General features: G+C 35.9%; 2 protein-coding genes across 9 annotated transcripts in view; both read right to left on the reverse strand.

The window, feature by feature from the left end:
* Positions 1-19,599, reverse strand: part of COX7B2 (cytochrome c oxidase subunit VIIb2) — a 139,762-nt gene that overhangs the window by 39,093 nt on the left and 81,070 nt on the right. The window contains exon 1 of one of the 3 annotated variants that reach the window (XM_038556007.1): positions 6,380-6,526. The exons of 1 other annotated variant lie outside the window; for it this stretch is intronic. The gene's annotated coding sequence lies outside the window, so the exon portion shown is untranslated. Of the gene's footprint in view, positions 1-6,379; positions 6,527-19,599 lie in introns of those variants that run through there. One more of the 3 variants, XM_038556008.1, reaches the window with a different exon arrangement.
* Positions 1-19,599, reverse strand: part of GABRA4 (gamma-aminobutyric acid type A receptor subunit alpha4) — a 218,452-nt gene that overhangs the window by 38,759 nt on the left and 160,094 nt on the right. The gene's annotated exons all lie outside the window — the stretch shown is intronic.

Below are 19,599 nucleotides of genomic sequence, written 5' to 3' on the forward strand. Positions count from 1 at the left end.
CTATCAGGTAGTGGGCAGGAGAGATGAGAAAGAGGCAACATAGGAAAAACATACTGAGAAAGCAAAAGTAGTAGCTACTATGGTCCAGTCCTTAGATGTGTATATTTAATATACTTTCCTCCTCCCTCTCCCCCTCCTCCTCCTCTCCCACCTCCTCTTACAACTCTTCTTTTTCTTCTTCTTCTTGAGAGAAAGAGAGAGACAGGGAGAGAGCACGTGCACAAGCAGAGGGGATGGGGGAAAGGGAGAGGGAACCTTAAAGCAAGCTCTGTGCCTACTGCTTAACCAACTGAGGTCACCCAGGCACCCCTAAAATACTTTCTTCTGATAATGGACTCCTCCCTACTCTGATCTTAAGAGGGGGCACATGACCCAAACTAAGCCAACCAGATTCTATCCTCCAGAAACTTTAATTGCAGGGGAACAAACAACTAAAATTAGAGCTGTTTCTGATGACAGTGCTGTTTCTGATCTCATTCCATCAACTACATTCTACCCAAACTAACATCAGTGACAAGCATACTAAGATATTAATCAAAGAGAATAGGGAAAAAAAGCCTTTGAGGGGATAGATTTTCTTCACATGGATAGGGTGGAAGATAGACTACCCATGAGAGAGGAGGCTGTTACCATACAGCAATCCTGTTGAGTAGGAACCAGGACTCTCCTGTCAATCTGATTAGTATTTCCTTCTTCTGAGAATAAAGAAGGAAAATAAACAGAAAAAAAAATCTTATACCTATTTTTAAGGATTGGTGAGAAGAAAAAAAATAATGTATGTAAACTGCCTACCTAAGTGACTGTCACAGTAAACATTTAGTGGATGAAAGCAACTAAAGATCTTTTTGAAATTCAAAATAGTTCTTTTTAGTTCTACTTTCATAGTTAAAAGAAAATACACATTCCTTAGAAAAAAAATGAAAAAATGCAAGTGAACAAAGTAATAAAGTTGAAAACTCTTGAATTCCCACCAACTAGGTTACTAAGCCATAACCACTGGTCAACTTGGGGGATGTGTACATTCGTTCATGTTCTTTGTAACCTGTATTTTTTTTTCTAAGATTTTATTTGAGAGAGAGAGAGAGAAAGAACGCCTGGGGGGAGTAGTAGAGGGAGAGAGACAAGCAGACCCTGTGCTGAGCACAGAGCCTGACAAGGAGCTCAATCAAAGGAACCTGAGATCATGACCTGATCAAAATCAAGAGTCTGGGGCTTAACCAGCTGAACCACCCAGGTGGCCCTGTAAGCCATATTTTGTACATAAGTATCTATTATACAAATCTTCTCATACCAACAGCAACATCATTTTAACACCCATGTATACATGTAGTACATCTTTGCACAGATACAACATCCCTTATTTCACCACTCTATTTCACCAACACTCTTTATTTCACCACCTCCACCCACTTATTTCACCCATGCTGAGCACCAATGTTGATTCCACTTATTTTCTCTAAAAAGTGATATTGTGATAAGCATAAATATAGTACATAAATGTAGTTACATATTAATGTGCTTGTTTATTTTTGAAGGAATAAATCCTCTAAGTATAACTGGTAGCTACAATCATAATCACTTTTCTTATCAATAATAGTCACTTGTTCAATAGTCACTGTCTTCCATTTTAGACTGGCAAGTAAATTTTTGAGATTTTAGATACATTTTTTTCTTTTTCCCATCTTATTGAAATAATCTAGTTTAGTAATTCTTTCCCTGAGGATTTACCATCTGGTATAAAGTGGAAGCAGCTGAAGAAACCTGTCATTTACAGAAAGCATAAAACCGCTGAGATTATGTCACATATCCTGGAGTGGAGAGCAGTAAGGTAAGGATGCCTGGGTGGAGAAAGAGATGTTTGTAGGTCCCTTTGGTAATACAGGTATTGGTTGGTCTCCAAGGAAGTAGTCAGACTTAGGAGAGTACACCACTAGAGTAGCACATCTAAGGAACTTGAATCCTAGCAAAAAATCTCCACTACATATGTAGGATAGCAGAGAAAATTCCTGGACTTCAAGCATCTATTGTGGGCTTGCAAAAAACAAGAATACTAACAACTACAACAGAGAAAACAGTCAGGGGCCGTCTTCCATCTCCTACTCATTAAAAATTCTCCTTGTGTGATTTTAGGAGAGAAAAGGAGGCTAATAAAGAATGATAAGGAATTTCCTAGCCGAATGCCTGGTACACTGCAGGCACTCAACCTTTACTGAATTGAGTTATTAAGTAAAAAAAAAAAAAAAAAAAAAAAAACACAATGGGAATACTGTAAAGTATTGAGGGGACTTAATTGTAGCTTGGGGGGATGTTGAAGAACCTTTATTGAAGACCTCTAGGATGAGAATCCTAGGAGGCAGTGTCTGGCAGAGTCGATATAGAAAGACCTCAGCACTTGTTCAATAGGACTTCATTAAGCTGCAAGGAGGCTAGAAAGGAATTCTGAAATTACTCTCACACCTTGCCTTGACTCTAATACTCTGTGTTCTCCCTATTTTCTTTCTTCGGACCTCAGTCAGTTCTAGTTTTAGTGGTTTCTACTTACCCAGTTCTGACCACCCACGTAACCTCACTACTTAAAGTGTGTCTTCTACATCACTCCATTTCTCTTGGATGGCTTTTAGTTCTGATGTATATGGCCTGTGATCCCCAACTCTTTTTTTAAAAAATCTCTTTCTTCTGTTTCTTTTTTAATTGTGGCAATAAGATTTAACATGAAATCTACCCTTTTAAAACAAATCTTTAAGTGTACCATACAATACGTATTTACTCTTTTTATTTGAGAGGGAGAGAGAGAGAGAGAGAGAGCATGCGCACGCACAAACAGGAAGGAGGAGCAGAGGGAGAGGGAGAAGCAGACTCCCCACTGAGCAGGGAACCTAACATGGGCCTTGATCCTAGGACACTGAGATTATGACCTGAGCCGAAGGCAGACGCTTAACCAACTGAGCCACCCAGGTTCCCCACTGTACCATACAATATTATTAAATATGATACCAACTCTACACCCTATGGCTATCTTGCTTGAAGCTTAGGACTTCAGGGAACAAGGGTTTGAACAAATTGAGCCAGGTACTTGAACCTGGATTGAGAAAATTACATGAACCAAAACCCAGGAAAGAAAGGTAAAGGGAAAAGTCTTGAAAATAACATTGTAGAACAAACTATCAGATAGGTGAGAAGCCACAAATTCATAATTTTACAGGTTTGATATCATTGGTCATTTACTTTCAGTCCAAATATATTTATTTCCTTTAGAAAACTTATTTAATTTTTAAAAATCTTAGTTTTGAATTAAAGTTCAGTTAATTAATATATAGTGTAATGTTAGTTTCAGGTGTACAGTATAGTGATTCAATACTTCCATACAACACCAGGTGTTCATTACAAGTTCACTCCTTAGTCCCTATTATATATTTAACCATCCCCCCCACCTACCTCCCATCAGATAACCATCAGTTTGTTCTCTACAACTAGAGTCTATTTCTTGCTCTGCCTCCCTCTTTTTTTTTCCCTTTGCTCATTTGTTTTCTTAAATTCCGCATATGCACCCTGATGTTTATAGCAGCATTATCTACAATAGCTAAATTATGGAAACAGGCCAAGTGTCCACTGATTGAGAACTGATAAAGAAAATGTGATGTGATGCATGTGGCATGTGTATATAGATCTGAATATTATTCAGCAATAAAAAGGAATGAAATCTTGCCATTTGCAACAGTGTGAATGGAGCCAGAAAACATTATGCTAAACAAAGTAAGCTCATCAGAGAAAGCCCAATTCTATTTAACTCAACAAAAATCGAATCAAGTAATGATGGATATTACATAAAAACTAAATTGAAGGGACACCTAGGTGGCTCAGTCAGTTAAGTGTCTGACTCTTGATTTCAGCTCAGGTCATGATCTCAGGGTTGTGAGATCAGTCTCTGCATCAGGTTCATGCTGAGCATAAAGCCTGCTTAAGATTCTCTCCCCCTGGCCCTCTGCCCTTCCTCATGTGCTCTCTCACTCTCTAAAAAAAAAGAAAGAAAAAGAAAAACCAATTTTATTTCTATGGCAGACAAAACATTATACATAATAGGATAACATAAGGCAAAAGCTGCCTTTTGAGAGTTCTGATGACATTTATGTGTCTTGAAAAGATTCATCTTTTTAAACCCATGCTATTTTTTAATGTCTAGGGCTCATTTGTCAGTTTAAAATCTGTATTAAATGAAATAGTTATTTTTAAAAAGTAAGAAATTTAAAATAAGAAATTAAAAATTTAAAAAGAATTTCTAGTCAGCATGCTTCAACCTTAAATGATAATTTAAAAATCCTTAGAATCACCAGAATTTATAAAACGCCTGATTCTTGCCATGCTTCATATATATAATATAAATATATTAATGTTAAATTATTTATATATGCATATATCATTAATAAAGCTTATTTTTAAAGTCACGAAAAGATAAATATAATTAAAGCAAAACTACTAGTAAATTCATATTGTTCCAGGTTTTTAAAATGCTGCAGGAAAATAATTGGAAATTTATGGAAAATAATTTTATCAATCTTAGTGCAAAGGAGAAAACTGTTCACCTAACTCAGTTCATGAATGATATGAAACAGAATTATTTACCTTCAGAATTGTAGAGAGACTTAGGTGTAAGGCTACCATTTCTAATAAGCACCGTACTTAATCAGCTAGTTTTTCAAGATACTCACTTGTTCTATTCTCTGCTTTAGGTCCTAAGTCCCCTCCGGTGTGCTCTTAGTATTTTGTTTCTAAACTTCCCTAAGTTTTTTACCAGGAAGTAAAATTAAGTTGAGGTTTAGTTAGAAAAACTTTAGAGGACTCCATTTCACGGCCTGTGAATCCAATCAACACTCAAAAATTAGGAGGTTGATTAGCTAGGGTATGGATTATCGAGGCCATTTACTTCTCTTTTGATTGCCTTTCCTTTGACTATTCAATTGTTTACCCCTGGATTCCTACCAGATAAGAGTCAGTATAAGAAAATGCAAAATAAGCAGTAAACAAAACTAGTGAATCACAGAACATAAACAGATCAATATTGTTCATCTCCAACTTGTTAATGTTAGTGCTGGTCAAAAACATTACAAAAACATAAAATCTCAAAACAGAAAACAGATTTTTAAAATTGTACTCTAGAAATACTAAAATTACTTATTGAATGAAAATATCCTGTGGCATTATGTGTCAATTTCATTTATCTACCTGCTTACCGTTACTACGGAAATCTTAAAGTGAGTGATCTCATATGATTATTTATGAGCATATGATTATTCATGGCATTAATAGCATCATGATCTTGGAACACTGGTGCAAACCACTTAAATGCAATGGGATTATACGTTTCATCCAATCTAACAGAAAAAATAATAAATGGTCACTCAAATGAACTACTAAAGCTTCATTCCTCAGTTTTTCGTTCAAACATTAAGTTGAGCAAGGGAAGACTTAGAATTCTACAGTGTTTCACTTTTTCCTCTGTAAACCCGGAATTGGTTTCTGTAAACTGGTCAGAGGTACACTCTTTGGAGAATTACTTTTATAGATCCAATTAAAGTGTATCCTACTAGCATTCTGAAAGTTCAGATTTAGCAAATGTTTCCAATGGAGGTGACACTTCTTGAAATTTTAAAAATAACATGAGAAAAGTGAGACTCTCTCTGGAATTACCACTTAGCAACTACAGGAAATAAAGGTTATTGTACATTTTTCATCAAAAACCTCTTTTTTTATGTTTAGAAAAGGCTGCATAAAATATATTGGTCTCAATGATACATCTTAAAATCAAATATACTTTTATGTTGTATAATGTCTGTAATTTTCATATCTGTCATCTAAGCATATCTTTATACAATGTCTGCTTACAATCAGGAAATATAGGGAAATTTGAGGCAAGAAGAGAACAAGCAATTTATCTGTCCTAGGTATGTTCTTTGTGATTCTATTAACTTAATCAGCAAATATTTATTAAGTGCTGATCTACGGCTAGGCTTTGTAGATGATTCCCAGTTTGTATCCTAAATGTATGGGTTTTATTTCATTTGGAGGGGGGGGCAGGAAAATAGCCCCTGAAAAGCTCAACTCCTGAGTTTTCTATTCATACATATAACATTTGCAGTGTTTTGAATGACATTTTTTGATAAGTTTGTTCACTTGGTTTACAAAAACACAAATCTGTGTACCTAGGAAGGTTAATTCATTACTTTATTATCCTATGTTTGTCTTATTATTACTCCTTTTTCACTATTACTACCACTATCCCAGTTCAAGACCAAGCCATCTTAAAGACCATCAGATTGACCCCAAGCTATATTCCCTGCCTTTGGTATCCCACCTTTCAATACAGTCTATTTTCAGCCCATACCTATGTCCTTCTGCCACTTCTAAACTCGGTCTCTTACTATTCCAGAGACAAATCTGTCCAAAAAGAGGAAAATATTAACGGTCTCCCTCAATGGCGTCCGCTGAGGTGAATTATACTGGATGGGTTCTGAGGATCTGCCCATTCATCATTTGGAACCATCTCAACTCTCAACCTTCTATTGTTGGAACACTTGATTCTTGCTTGTGAATAAAACCCTAGCCTATTAGCACTTTTCCAATTTATTCCAAAACCTCCTCAGTGAGAGTGAAGTTCCATGTGAATGTCAGTTCATTTCATGAGAGTACTTCATTTTTGCCTTTGCTACGTAATGCCTGCAGCCAACACAATGTACTAATTACCCAAATTTTGAACAGAAATAGTTATAGGAAACATGTATGATGTTTTATACTTCTAATGTTAACATGTATGATGTTTTATACTTCTAATGTTAAATAGTTATAGGAAACATGTATGATGTTTTATACTTCTAATGTATACTTCTAATGTTAATAATGTTAACAATATTTTTCACAAGATATATTTGTAGGTTACTCTTGACTAACCTTCAGATTTCCATTTGTTTTGTTTTTTTTGTTTTTGTTTGTATTTTGTTTTTTGTTTTTTGTTTTTTTTACTTCACATTGGATAAAATTGTCTAGTGAATAAGCTTGGCAGCTTTCGTCAGACTGCTTTGCAGTTACTTAGCTAGGACCAAGTACTCTCCTTCTTCCAAACTAAATCCTAAAGGGATTGACAGCCCCCAAGATGTCAAAGTGCTCAGCAACTAGTTTTCAAATACTCAACTAAAAGTCTAGAGCCTAAGCCCATACTGTCCACTTCTTCCCATGTAAGGGTGTTCTCCCATTTGACCTATTTAAAGAAAAGAAGGGTTCTGGAGTCTCTCTCCTAGAATCCAAACCCTTGGGGCACATGAGTTGTACTCTTTCCACAGGATGCTCAAAGAGCAGGAGACTATCTGCCGACCCTCCTGATTTGAGTTCCAGCTTGCATCCAATGATGATTATTATTGGTATCCACCTAATTCTTTATTACATACTATAAGAAAAAATGGTATTATAATTAACAGCTATCTTCAATTCTGAATTCAGTGTTTACCAGTGAAATGAGGTAACACAGTTCAAGTGAGTAGTGAGCCAAAGAGCATCCTAAATCCCCCCAATATTTCAGTTATTACAAAGATCCTAAGATTTTATCCCAAAGATGCCTAATTAACTTTCAGAAGTAGGTTTCAAACTCCGTAGTAAGAATCTCTATTGTATCCTGGATAGGTCAAGAATCCTTTAGGATGGAAACTGCTTAGATTATTCCAGATTCTCAGCTTGCCTAATAAGGCTATGACTCTCAGATATTTAAACAAGAATCTAATGAAGGGTCTACACTGACCCAGAGATGATGTCCTTGCAATCATTTTTATATTACTTGAACCAGGTATTTTTAAATGATATTATCAAAATAAATTATTCCCATTCCAGATTCCAGGAAGCCAAGGAGAATATGATTCATTAGGTATTGGCAATCTCCAATAGTACTGACTGCATGACCTAAATGAAGTATTTGGCACCGAGGTCACCTGAATTAGATCTTAAATGCTCTAGAAGTCACTGTTTTCCCACAAATCATTGAGTTAGATTCACCGTGGAAATCTAGTTTAGTGAATTTTCTAATCTTCATCACCCCAACTGACAGTAAACTGAGAATGAGTAAATATGAGAAGGCTGAAGAACAACCGCGGTCCCAAGTTAAGTACCTACTACTCTTGGTGTCTTTGAGTTCCCCACTTGCTTTCCTAACACAGAAGTACTGCAGCTTTTGCCAGGAAGATCAAGGAACTTACACAAAATTTCCTTCAAGAACCTCTGAATGTATCCTCTGTATGCACAGGTTTTTAGAGCTTAGAACAGATATACTTACTCTCAGGAAGTAAACTCCAGGCACAATATTAATAGAGTAGAAACAACCCTTTCCTGAAGACAATTCTTTCCCACTCTAAGAGAACCTCTTGGTAGACAACAGCCAGCACAGAAGGTACTTTGTAATGAAAATCATGTCTCTGGTGGTTTCCATTCATACGATTAAAAAAAAAAAAAAAAAAACAGGAAGCTGTGTCAGTCTAAAGGGCCAGTGTTTAGGTGATAAGCAGAATCTGAGAAGCCCAAATCACCGTTGGGGTTATATTAAGTGGTTTGGGTTACACGTTACATGGGCAGGTCTACTAGTTTAAAAAAGACTAGACAATGAAATTATATTCTATGCATGAAATGTCTCAGACAGTGTAGACAGTGTCCTTCAATATAACAAGAACTGGCTTATTTAACTAGTTTCTGTAGCTTCCTTGAAGGAATGTCAAATAAATATTGGTTTTATGGAAGTTTTTATGTTGAGAAAAATCATGCATAATAGAGAATTTTGCAGGTTTTTTAAAAATGCCCTTTTGGGGGCATATAACTCTAATTACGTAAGGGAATCACACCCCAGTTGCATTACTGTCATTTTATATAAATTATTCAAGCAACAATGAATGAATTACAGTACTGCCATCTATTTGAGAGATTCCTACTTTGAGTTAGTTCTTCAAAGGTTAGCCACAAGAGTTTCTAAACACAGGAGAGGCTGAAACTAGGCTGTCACATTTGCAAGTGTCTCATGCTTGGGTTATTTTGTAGAGAAGCTGTGGGAAAGGAAATCGGAGGGATATGGGACTTAAATTATCCCCACAACTATCTGTAGTGAAGTTACTGGAACTTCAGGGATTGATGAGCTGAAAAACTTAGTCCTAATAAAACTGTGAAGCGATTTTACCTGAGGGGAATTCTGGTAAGACTTAAAAATAGGCTTCCAGAGCTAAATGGTGCCTGGAGAAGTCTACCTTCTACTCCCACATGCATAGGGAGGATTACCTTTAGATGGTTTTGAATCACCTATAATAAAAGAGGTGCCATAAACTTCCTTAGCAACCAGCAACTTATGGCAAATAACTTTCCATTTCATTACTTTCTGTCTTAGAGAAGCCAAATTGCCCACTTTGCTCTTAAAATTGCCCTGATGTCATACAGGGGTTCTTCTCAGTCTTATAAGTCTATGGATCCTAGCATTTAATAATCTTGGCAAAAATCCCTGAGGTCAGTTGGGCTCTGCTGGTAATTTCTTCATTGTCTATTCCTTATATCCCCAGAAAAAAAGCAAACACTGGGCAAGAGATTCACTGGAAAGAATGTCATGTTGCCAGATAAAATATTTGGAATATACTAAATTATTCATTATTTATATAAAATTCAAATTTATTTGGGTGTCCTATATTTTTCTTTGTTAAAATTTGGCTTCTTTTTTTATAAACTGACCCTAATTTCAATTAGAACTGCAGAATCTTAGCACTGGTAGGGAATTTATTATTATTATTATCATCATTATCATTATTATCATTATTATTATTGTTATTTTGCATTGGTAGGGAATTTAGAATTAATCTAACTCAAACTTTTATTATTCAAGTTACAATATTAACAATGACACTAAAACACAACCTTTACTTAAGCATTCTAGAAATGGAAGTTTTATTACCTTCTGAGTCATGCTCCCAGATTTCCAGTTATTGCAAATTTCTAGCATGTCCCATCTTTCATCGTGCCTATATCTGCTTTGGGGTAACTTTTTCTACTGGTTCTAAATATGCTATGTGGAGTTAAGACGGCCTATGTTTCAACTACTTTCTACTTATTAGAGAAGATGGAATTTATTTTTTTAAGTTTAATTTAAATAAGATCACAGTATGTTTGACTTCTTGGTTTCAAATGTTATCATTATATCTATACCTTGCTAGAATCCTGTCCAACCATTTTTTATGATAGATAAAATTCCCTACTTCTTGTGTTTAGCACTTTTGTTAAATTACAGCTCATTCTGGGCTTTGTTGGCTATTCCTTCATGATACTCTGTAGTTAACTGACCCTCATTTCAGCTTTTTCCAGTATCCTTTATTAAAAATCTGAGTTCAATTAGTGCTCCCTGTCCAGTTACCATGATCCAGTTATCATGCTTTTGACTTCTCCATCAAGTATTTTATTGCATTAGAGTCAATATTTTCAAGATTTCCTTCTTCTTGGGCCAATGTTCCCGTAAGAGTGAGTCTCAACCCATATAGCTTTACATTTTTCTCCCACTGTCCCCTCTCAAATATTTAATACTTACAAATACAGTACATGTATGTATTCTCCTAACTTGAGACACTTTCTTTCTATGTTCTCGGTGCATTCATATCACAACTGTTCTTGCTCACTGGCAAAAATTCAGCCTGATTTAGTGGACTGCATTTTCTACTCTCCAAGAAATAAAGCTGATCACAAAGAAAGTATTTATTACAGTTTACACCATCCCCTCATGTTTAAAAAATATTAGAATGAGAGTTTCTAAAGCTATCTTCCCGACTGAATCTTGCCTGTGTCTCTTTGAGGTCTCTGTTAGGAAAACATCATACAGTCCTTCCAAAAAGATTCAAAAATCTATGTTAAAGAATATACTATGGAGCTGTCTGGGTGGCTAGTTGGTTGAGCATCTAACTCTTGATCTCAGCTCAGGCCTGATGTCAGGGTCACAAGTTCAAGCCCCGTGATGGCCTCCACACTGGATATGGAGCCTACTTAAAAAAAAAAAAAAAAAAAGACAAAAAAGGAAAAAAATATATATATATATTATGGAAACCATGTGCGTGAGGACTATGTTATACGTTAACAAAGTTCTTTCACATCTATTATCTTATTTCATCTGCATTACAATCCTACAAGGTAAATACGTAAAGAATTCTTCTTTTTTCAAGGATGAGAATTAAGACTAGGGGAAAAAAAGGTTAAATGGTTAACAAATGAGAGATCTAGAAGCTGAATGCAGATTTTTAAAAATTTCAAATCTAATATTTTAATGTAATCTCTGTGTACCTCTTCTTTCTGCCCTGTTTGGTTCTCTCTTTACAATGTCCTCCTCTCTTCTCCATATATTCAGCCACTTTATGGATTTCAATAGATCAGTATGATCTTTTTTAATACACTGGTACTCCTTCCTGTTTCTATCAGATATTGCTTTAAAAACAATAAAAATACTTTTCCATGTCTTCATGTAACCTCTAAATATCTGAAAGGATGGTAAGATATAAGCCCTTTGCTAAAATATCTTGATTATCTTTATAATTTTGTCACCTGGGGTCTAGGTCTTTTTTTCCTTCTTCCTTTTACCTTCCTAATTCTTGGCAGACCACATATGCTTAATTAATATGGACAATTGTATTGGGGATCCCTGGGTGGCTAGGCGGTTTGGCACCTGCCTTCGGCCCAGGGTGTGATCCTGGAGTTCCCGGATCGAGTCCTAAGTCGGGCTTCCTACGTGGAGCCTTCTTCTCCTCTGTCTGTGTCTCTGCCTCTCTCTCTCTCTCTCTCTCTCTCTCTCTCTCTCTCTCTGTGTGTGTCTCTCATGAATAAATAAATAAATAAATCTTAAAAAAAATAGACAGGTATGAGTGCATACACACATGCATGCACATATCTCAGAGGCATTGTCTGTGCCTGTATAGTTTGCCTCATAAGAAATGCTTATTTGGTCCAAATCATCTTCTTGTCACTGTGAATGCATCTTATCTTTTGCTGCTATCATATGTTACATGGATTCATGCTGGCTTTTAATGTACTGGTCCTAAATATGCCTTTGAAATCTTTTTTTCTTTTTAGTCATGACTATAGTAACAGGTAATTATAATCTTAATACTCCATTTTAATATTTCATGTCATATAACCAACAAAGGCAAGTAACACTAATGATGACTTAGGAAAGGTAAAATCACAATGCTAATGCTTGACTTTCCATATGATGAAAAAAAAGGAAATCTCTTCTATTTCTTCATGTAAGTACTAAAAGTTAGTTTTGCTTTTTGGTCTTTTTAATAAATGTGGACTTAAACTGTGTGGCTTCCCTAATTTCAATATTGAATCACAATAGCATTTTGCTCAAATATTATTATAAACATTTGTAAATTAGATTAGCCTGATGGTTAAAATACACTGCAAAATATCATATAAGTTAAACACATTAGAAATTTATTTCTGTTCACTTAAAAGCAGGTGAATGGTGTGACTGACTTCTTCAAGCAAAATGAAGTCTCAATTCCAGGTCACTGAAAGAGGCAATGGGCATGAAAGCACTTACATGGAAGTTGTATTGCATTTTCAGGCCTATTATGTGGCACATGTCAAATCTGCTCTCATTCCACTTGTTGGCATTTAGTCATATAGTCAATAACTATGTGCAAGAAAGCTTAGCAAATGCCTACTAGTGTGAGCAGAAAAATTAGAATATGGATTTTCGTCAGCAATCAGCAATCTCCATAACAGCATAAATAGCTGAATCTGAATTTTTAGTTTAATTTGATGATACTTTAGTCATATGACAGGGTCTTAAAAAAATACTTATTTGTCTAATTCTTGGTCTGTCACTGGATATCAAACTTATAGCACTGCAAATTTCAGAAACTGACTTCCATTTTGTTTTCCCCAGTTCAGTGGAGTAGTTTCCTTCCGTAAGGTAATATACAAATCTGTTTTCCTTTAGGTGGATCAACCTGAGAAAAGTGATACGCAATGTCTCTTTAAATGTGTCCTTCCACAAGAGAAACAAAAGCGAAAATGAATTATTGGGACTTCATCAAGATAAAAAGCTTCTGCACAGCAAAAGAAATAGTCAACAAAACTAAAAGACAGCCTACAGAATGGGAGAAGATATTTGCAAATGACGTATCAGATAAAGGGCTAGTTTCCAAGATCTATAAAGAACTTATTCAACTCAAAAGCAAAGAAACAAACAATCCAATCATCAAATGGACAAAAGACATGAACAGAAATCTCACAGAGGAAGACACAGACATGGCCAACACGCACATGAGAAAATGCTCCACGTCACTTGCCATCAGGGAAATACAAATCAAAACCACAATGAGATCCCACCTCACACCAGTGAGAATGGGGAAAATTAACAAGGCAGGAGACAACAAATGTTGCAAAGGATGTGGAGAAAGGGGAACCCTCCTGCACTGTTGGTGGGAATGTGAACTGGTACAGCCACTCTGGAAAACTGTGTGGAGGTTCCTCAAAGAGTTAAAAATATACCTGCCCTACGACCCAGCAATTGCACTGTTGGGGATTTACCCCAAAGATTCAGATGCAATGAAATGCCGGGACACCTGCACCCCAATGTTTCTAGCAGCAATGTCCACAATAGCCAAACTGTGGAAGGAGCCTCAGTGTCCATCGAAAGATGAATGGATAAAGAAGATGTGGTTTATATATACAATGGAATATTACTCAGCCATTAGAAATGACAAGTACCCACTATTTGCTTCAACATGGAGGGACCTGGAGGGTATTGTGGTGAGTGAAATAAGTCAATTGGAAAAGAACAAACATTATATGGTCTCATTCATTTGGGGAATATAAAAATTAGTGAAAGGGAATAAAGGGAAAGGAGAGAATATGAGTGAAAATATCAGTGAGGGTGACAAAACAGGAGAGACAACTAACTCTGGGAAATGAACAAGGGGTAGTGGAAAGGGAAGTCGGCGGGGGGTTGAGGTGGATGACTGGGTGACGAGCACTGAGAGGGGCACTTGGCGGGATGAGCACTGGGTGTTATGCTATATGTTGGCAAACTGAACCCAAATAGATAGATAGATAGATAGATAGATAGATAGATAGATAGATAGATAGAGTGTCCTTCCTGGATATAATCATCTTCCTCCAAAACTACTATTTGCATGGTTGACCTGAGTGCAAACTGCAGAACATTTATAAAACACCATGTTTCCTTTAAGAAAATGAACTAAGCCTGTAAGGTAGCTAATAAAAATACCTTAGAAAAACTTCCTTCTTTAAAGATATGTGTATATAAAAGTTGTAACTCATACTAATGAATGAGGTTATGTTATGATAAGGCTCTCGGCAATGAATGGTTTCATAGATTATACTTCAAAATCCACCACTTTTTATGTCTCTGTAATACTGATGAGTTGACTGCCACTGGATACTTCTGTCAAAGAGACATTAGCATTAGCTATGACTGATTGCTTATAGTGGTCATAATATTTTAGATGTGGATGAATTTGTATGTGTTGGTAAAAAAACATTCCAACAATCCTATTATTCTTTTATTTTGTTGGTATGTTCCAATAAATCAGATTTGGCATAAGAAAATATTATTCAGAAGCACACAAATTAGGCATGCCTGGGTGGCTCAGCGGTTGAGCATCTGCCTTCAGCTCAGGGCCTGATCCCAGGTCCGGGATCCCCTGCAGGGACCCTGCTTCTCCCTCTACTATGTCTCTGCCTCCTCTCTCTCTCATCAATAAATAAATAAAATCTTTTTTTAAAAAAAGCATACAAATTATTCAGACAGCAAATAAAATTATCTCCAGTTGGGGTTGAAGTTAGACTCTTCTTTTAAATGATGGAGTTATTTTCAATTAATGTTACAAAGTAAGTATGAACAAAATCTGTATGTCTATTTGTGTGTGTGTGTGTCTATTAAATTCACACTGCATTGGCTTTACTTAGACTTAACTCATGATATAGTCATAATCATTATGGCCTGCAATATGATAAACAATCCTACTTTTTAAAATTCTAATACAGATTTTCCCTTTTTATATTGTACATTTTGTGCACCTTAGATCTTCCTTCACCGTGCCTCTCTTCAGTGCTAACCAGGAAAATTCCAGGGCCTAGCCTTGGAAATAAAAGGCTGTCCAAATTGTTAGTAAAAGAAACCTTAGTATATTAAAGAATATGTCTGCCTTGACCTGCAATTGCAGAAAGGCCGATTAAATTCTGCTCAAGTGATGAAATAAGCACTTAACAAATCTTACTTTCTTATTCAGATTGGGGAAAACACATAATCCTTTTATTTTCCATTATTAGAGCTGTCCTTATAAGTGTTATTTTAACAAAACAATCTTATTGTATCAGGGCTTCTGAGAATGTTGCAATGCCTGTGAAAGTAAGCTTTAACCTCTAAAATGTCTGTAATACAGATTAGTTGTCCCAAATAGATGATTTATTTTCTGGTAATAAACTGATATTTCTATTTGGGAAAGGAACCAAATAAATACTTGTATGATTTGTCAAACCACAAGAAGATCATAACGCCTTCCTCTTCTCTCTCATTCATGGGAGTAAAATAAGACTTGTGACTTAGATATTTGATATAAATAAAAAATCTGAGTCTATTTCATTGAAAATAAATACTTGATGACAGGAGAAGAAATGAATATGTAGGTTCTCCTTATATCTTCCACCAATGTCAGCCACCCTCATTCCATCTGACAATAAAAATATATATATAAAGTATATACTGTATACAAGATTGAGATTATATCCTACAATTACAACAAAATTGTTGTATTCATGAATACATGTGAAAAAATTATAACCTTGTATTCAATGCCCTTAATGATATAGTCACAACTTACCTCATATTCTATCTTTAAGCCTCACATATATTGGATTTCTTTGCCATTGCTAATACACATTTCATCTTCTCTGGCCTCCAGCTCTGTTCCCCACTCCCCAGGTCTTTGTTTAGGGTGTTCCCTTGCCTAGATGCCCTTTTTCTATTCCTTTTTCTGTATCTTCTATACCTCAGTGGACATCTAAATCATGACTATTTTTCAAATTCCACCCTTCCTTAAACCTGATTTGAAGTGATCATGTTCTTCTCTGAATGCTGACAGTAACTTTTAAAATGACCTATTCTCCATTATAATTAATACTTACCATATCTGTTACTATATGGTAATCACCTTGAAACCAGGATTGGTATCTGAATCTTTTTTAAATCCTCTGCAATTTCTAGCAAGGTATCTTGTACATGGTAGGAACTCAATCAAATGCTGAAGATAAGATTTCATTTTAAAAAAAGTGTAATTTAAAAAATGATACTCTGTATTAAAATATTTTTCCATTAGAAGAAAATAATCTACTTCATAATGGTAAAGAATTCTTAAGTTTCATGGTTTTCACTTGAGTAGAATATTACATATCTCACTGATTCATTTATACTGTAACCCTGGCTGTGGACTAGCAGTAAACCTAAGTCAGAGACATCCAGTTAGTAAGCAGTTGCTGCACTCACAATGCGCTGATTGAGATCCTACTTTGAATGCTCTGTAGCTTGTTTGTGAACCTCAGAATTTTTTTTAAATAGGAGTTAGATTCAGGATTTTGCCTCACTTTGCCTTTTAGAGTATGGAGAGAAGAGTGATTCAATCCTAGCTCAGTATTTTCAGGCAGCAGTTCATGAGTGGGAAGTCAAAAGAGGCAGACAAGAAGAAAGGGAACAGAGGGCAAGCAACTGAATTTTAAACTTCATGTACACAGACTAGTTAACTGGCAACATGTCACTCTTCTTTGCTGTTCTAAAAAGTACTTTATTACTTTTTTAAATTTGAGGATAGTTGACACACAATGTTACATTAGTTTCCGGTATACAACACAGTGATTCAACAACTCTGGACCTTAGGCTGTGCTCCTAAAGTGTAGCTACCATAGGTCACCATACAATGGTGTTACAATAGCACTGACTGTGTCTCTATTCTGTTTCCCTGTGTACAGATGGATGATAAAAACAATCAGAAAGGAATGGACACATACAATGTTTACCTTTCTGCTACACGATTTGCATGGATTATTTTACTCCATTCTAACAACAATTTGTGATGTAAGTAGAACCATCGTCCTTCTTTCTATTAATGATGAAGTGGGGGAGGTTCTGGGGATTTAGGTATAGCTAATTTAGGTATAGCCAAGCTGGTTCACATTTCAGCCCATCAGTCCCCTCTCCAATATAACATGCTGAATAAACTCTAGTATGATCTGAATACTGACATTTTCACTGTACCTTTTTTCCCCCCTTACTCTCTCTGACATTCCTTAATTGGACAACTTTAATTTGCTATCTAACTACTGGCTCTAAATATTCTGAATAATTACATAATGAAAGCATAATCCTAGGTCACAGAGTAAACAGCACTTTCTGAAATACTTTCCCCTCTTGAGGAAACATGATGAAGTTAAAGCAAAAATACCACAGAGGCTTGGAGTCTGGTTGCAAAGTCAGGCTCAATGAAATTTAAAGAAACCAGGAGATGGGGGGAAAAGTCTCAAACTGGGGCAGCTGAAAGAAGGCCAGATTTTCTAATCATTTCAGTAGATCAGAGTGTTGCTATTGAGAAGAGTTGGAGGGTCACCCTATTGCGACCCTCTACAAACACATTTTCTCCCTCAGAACTTACTTTGTATATGAGATGTCTGAATAACTCTTTGAACCTACGCATTTCTCAGCAGAAGTTAGAAAATGAACTGATTAGAAATTTAAATTTCAGAATCACTCAAAATTCCAAAAGAGATTTCTTACCAAAATACTGTACAGTGGCTTCTACTGAGTCTTGCTATGCTTTCGTTACAAAGGGTATCTACACTGGCATCGATGCCAGAATGGACTGGTGAAAACATCCAGAATGGCTGGACCAGTGAGAATGAGTAAAGAGAAAAATCATATGTCAATTCTCAATTATTCAATGCTCCTGTATATACTCAGCAACCATTACTGAATTAACTATCTTATTAATTTTTTGCACATCTGGCAGAAGGTAGGACAGGTCAGTTTGTCAAGGTTATTAGAGGTCCACTTGCTCAGAATGTTGCAGTAAACCCTGTCAAGAATACACGACCACAGAAGACAGACTCCTAGACTTTAAGCATCTCTCAATGTAATGAAAAACTAAGTAAGTACACAGAACGTGCGTCTGACTACAATCAGTGCCCCTGTCACAGCGTACATCCTACTGTTATCTGCATGGAATGTGCCACAGATGGCACATCTGTCTTATCTGTGCCATCAACACAGAGCCTCTGTTCCATACTAGTTAAGATATGGCCGTTTCAGAAAGCACCCACTTTGTGTTAATTACTCCTTTGACCGTCTTTCTTCCCCAACACCATAAATTTCAAGAATGAATGAATCGCTATTTCTACTTTTTAATTTACAATGGTGTTTTATATGTTATAGGTGCTTGGAAACTATTTTTTAATGAATGACTGAATAAATAAATAACAATACTTTCCAGTCATGCTGACATGTTCACAGTCACCTTCAATTTTACCCTTTTTAAAACAAAGCCTTTAAAAAAAAAAAAAAACATGTTAGCATCTCTAGGCTGACAAGAGGTAGAGTTACTTATGTAGCAGGGATTATTAAATGAGTGATTTTTCACAGAAAAAAAAACTGTAAAATGAAGGTAAGTAAGTTTGATTTGGAGAACTGTCCAATCCCCCTTTTATTCACCAAAAGTCCTTTTTGGTGTTACCACTTCAGAGTCACACCATATTTATGCTTTGTACATGTATGTATTAAGCACCTGTGCTGAAGGCTGGAAATAGAATAGCAAACACACATCTCACTCCAGGAAGCTTACAATCCTAAGGCAGAGAAATCAATAAAAGCAATGAATAAAAATTAAAAACCATGGTTAAATACTAAAGCAAAGCAGAGTGGTGACAGGAAATGCGGATCCAGTCCCAAAAAAGGATTAGAATGATCAAAGCCAAGTTCCAGACTTTTCAATTAACTGTCTTCATTTCCACAGGCAGCTGTGCCATTCCTGCAAGGTATTACTTGTACTAGGTATTCGGACTGAAACAACCCTCTATCTAATCTGATGATTTGCTTTTTACTAACACATAATAGCAGTTAGGTAGTATAGCTTGGAAAGCAGTCCAATCCAAGGTAGAAATTTGGAATTATTATGGCTGAACCCTAGGAATTTGAATTTTAACAGGCTTTAGTTGGGCTTCATGCATACTAAAGTTAGATCTACTGACTTATGCTGACTTTGCTCACTTAAAACATACCTCTGAGCTTCATACTTGGTTGGTTCTAGTTCAAGATTTTCTATTCTGAATCCAACTCAAATATGGATTCTCATTTTTTTTAACAAAGTGCCATACAAATTCAGTAGGAAGTCATGAGGTAAAAGCCATAAGACACACTTCAAAAGATGCACCAGAAAGAATTCAGTCACTCTTATCAAAGAAAAGAATATTAGACAGCAGAGATAATTTCTTCTGACAGAAATCACTTTTCCAGAAGAAAACACGAACCCTATGTGGCAGCAA

The sequence above is a fragment of the Canis lupus genome, chromosome 13, assembly GCF_011100685.1.
Source record: "Canis lupus familiaris isolate Mischka breed German Shepherd chromosome 13, alternate assembly UU_Cfam_GSD_1.0, whole genome shotgun sequence".
Taxonomy (NCBI): domain Eukaryota; kingdom Metazoa; phylum Chordata; class Mammalia; order Carnivora; family Canidae; genus Canis; species Canis lupus.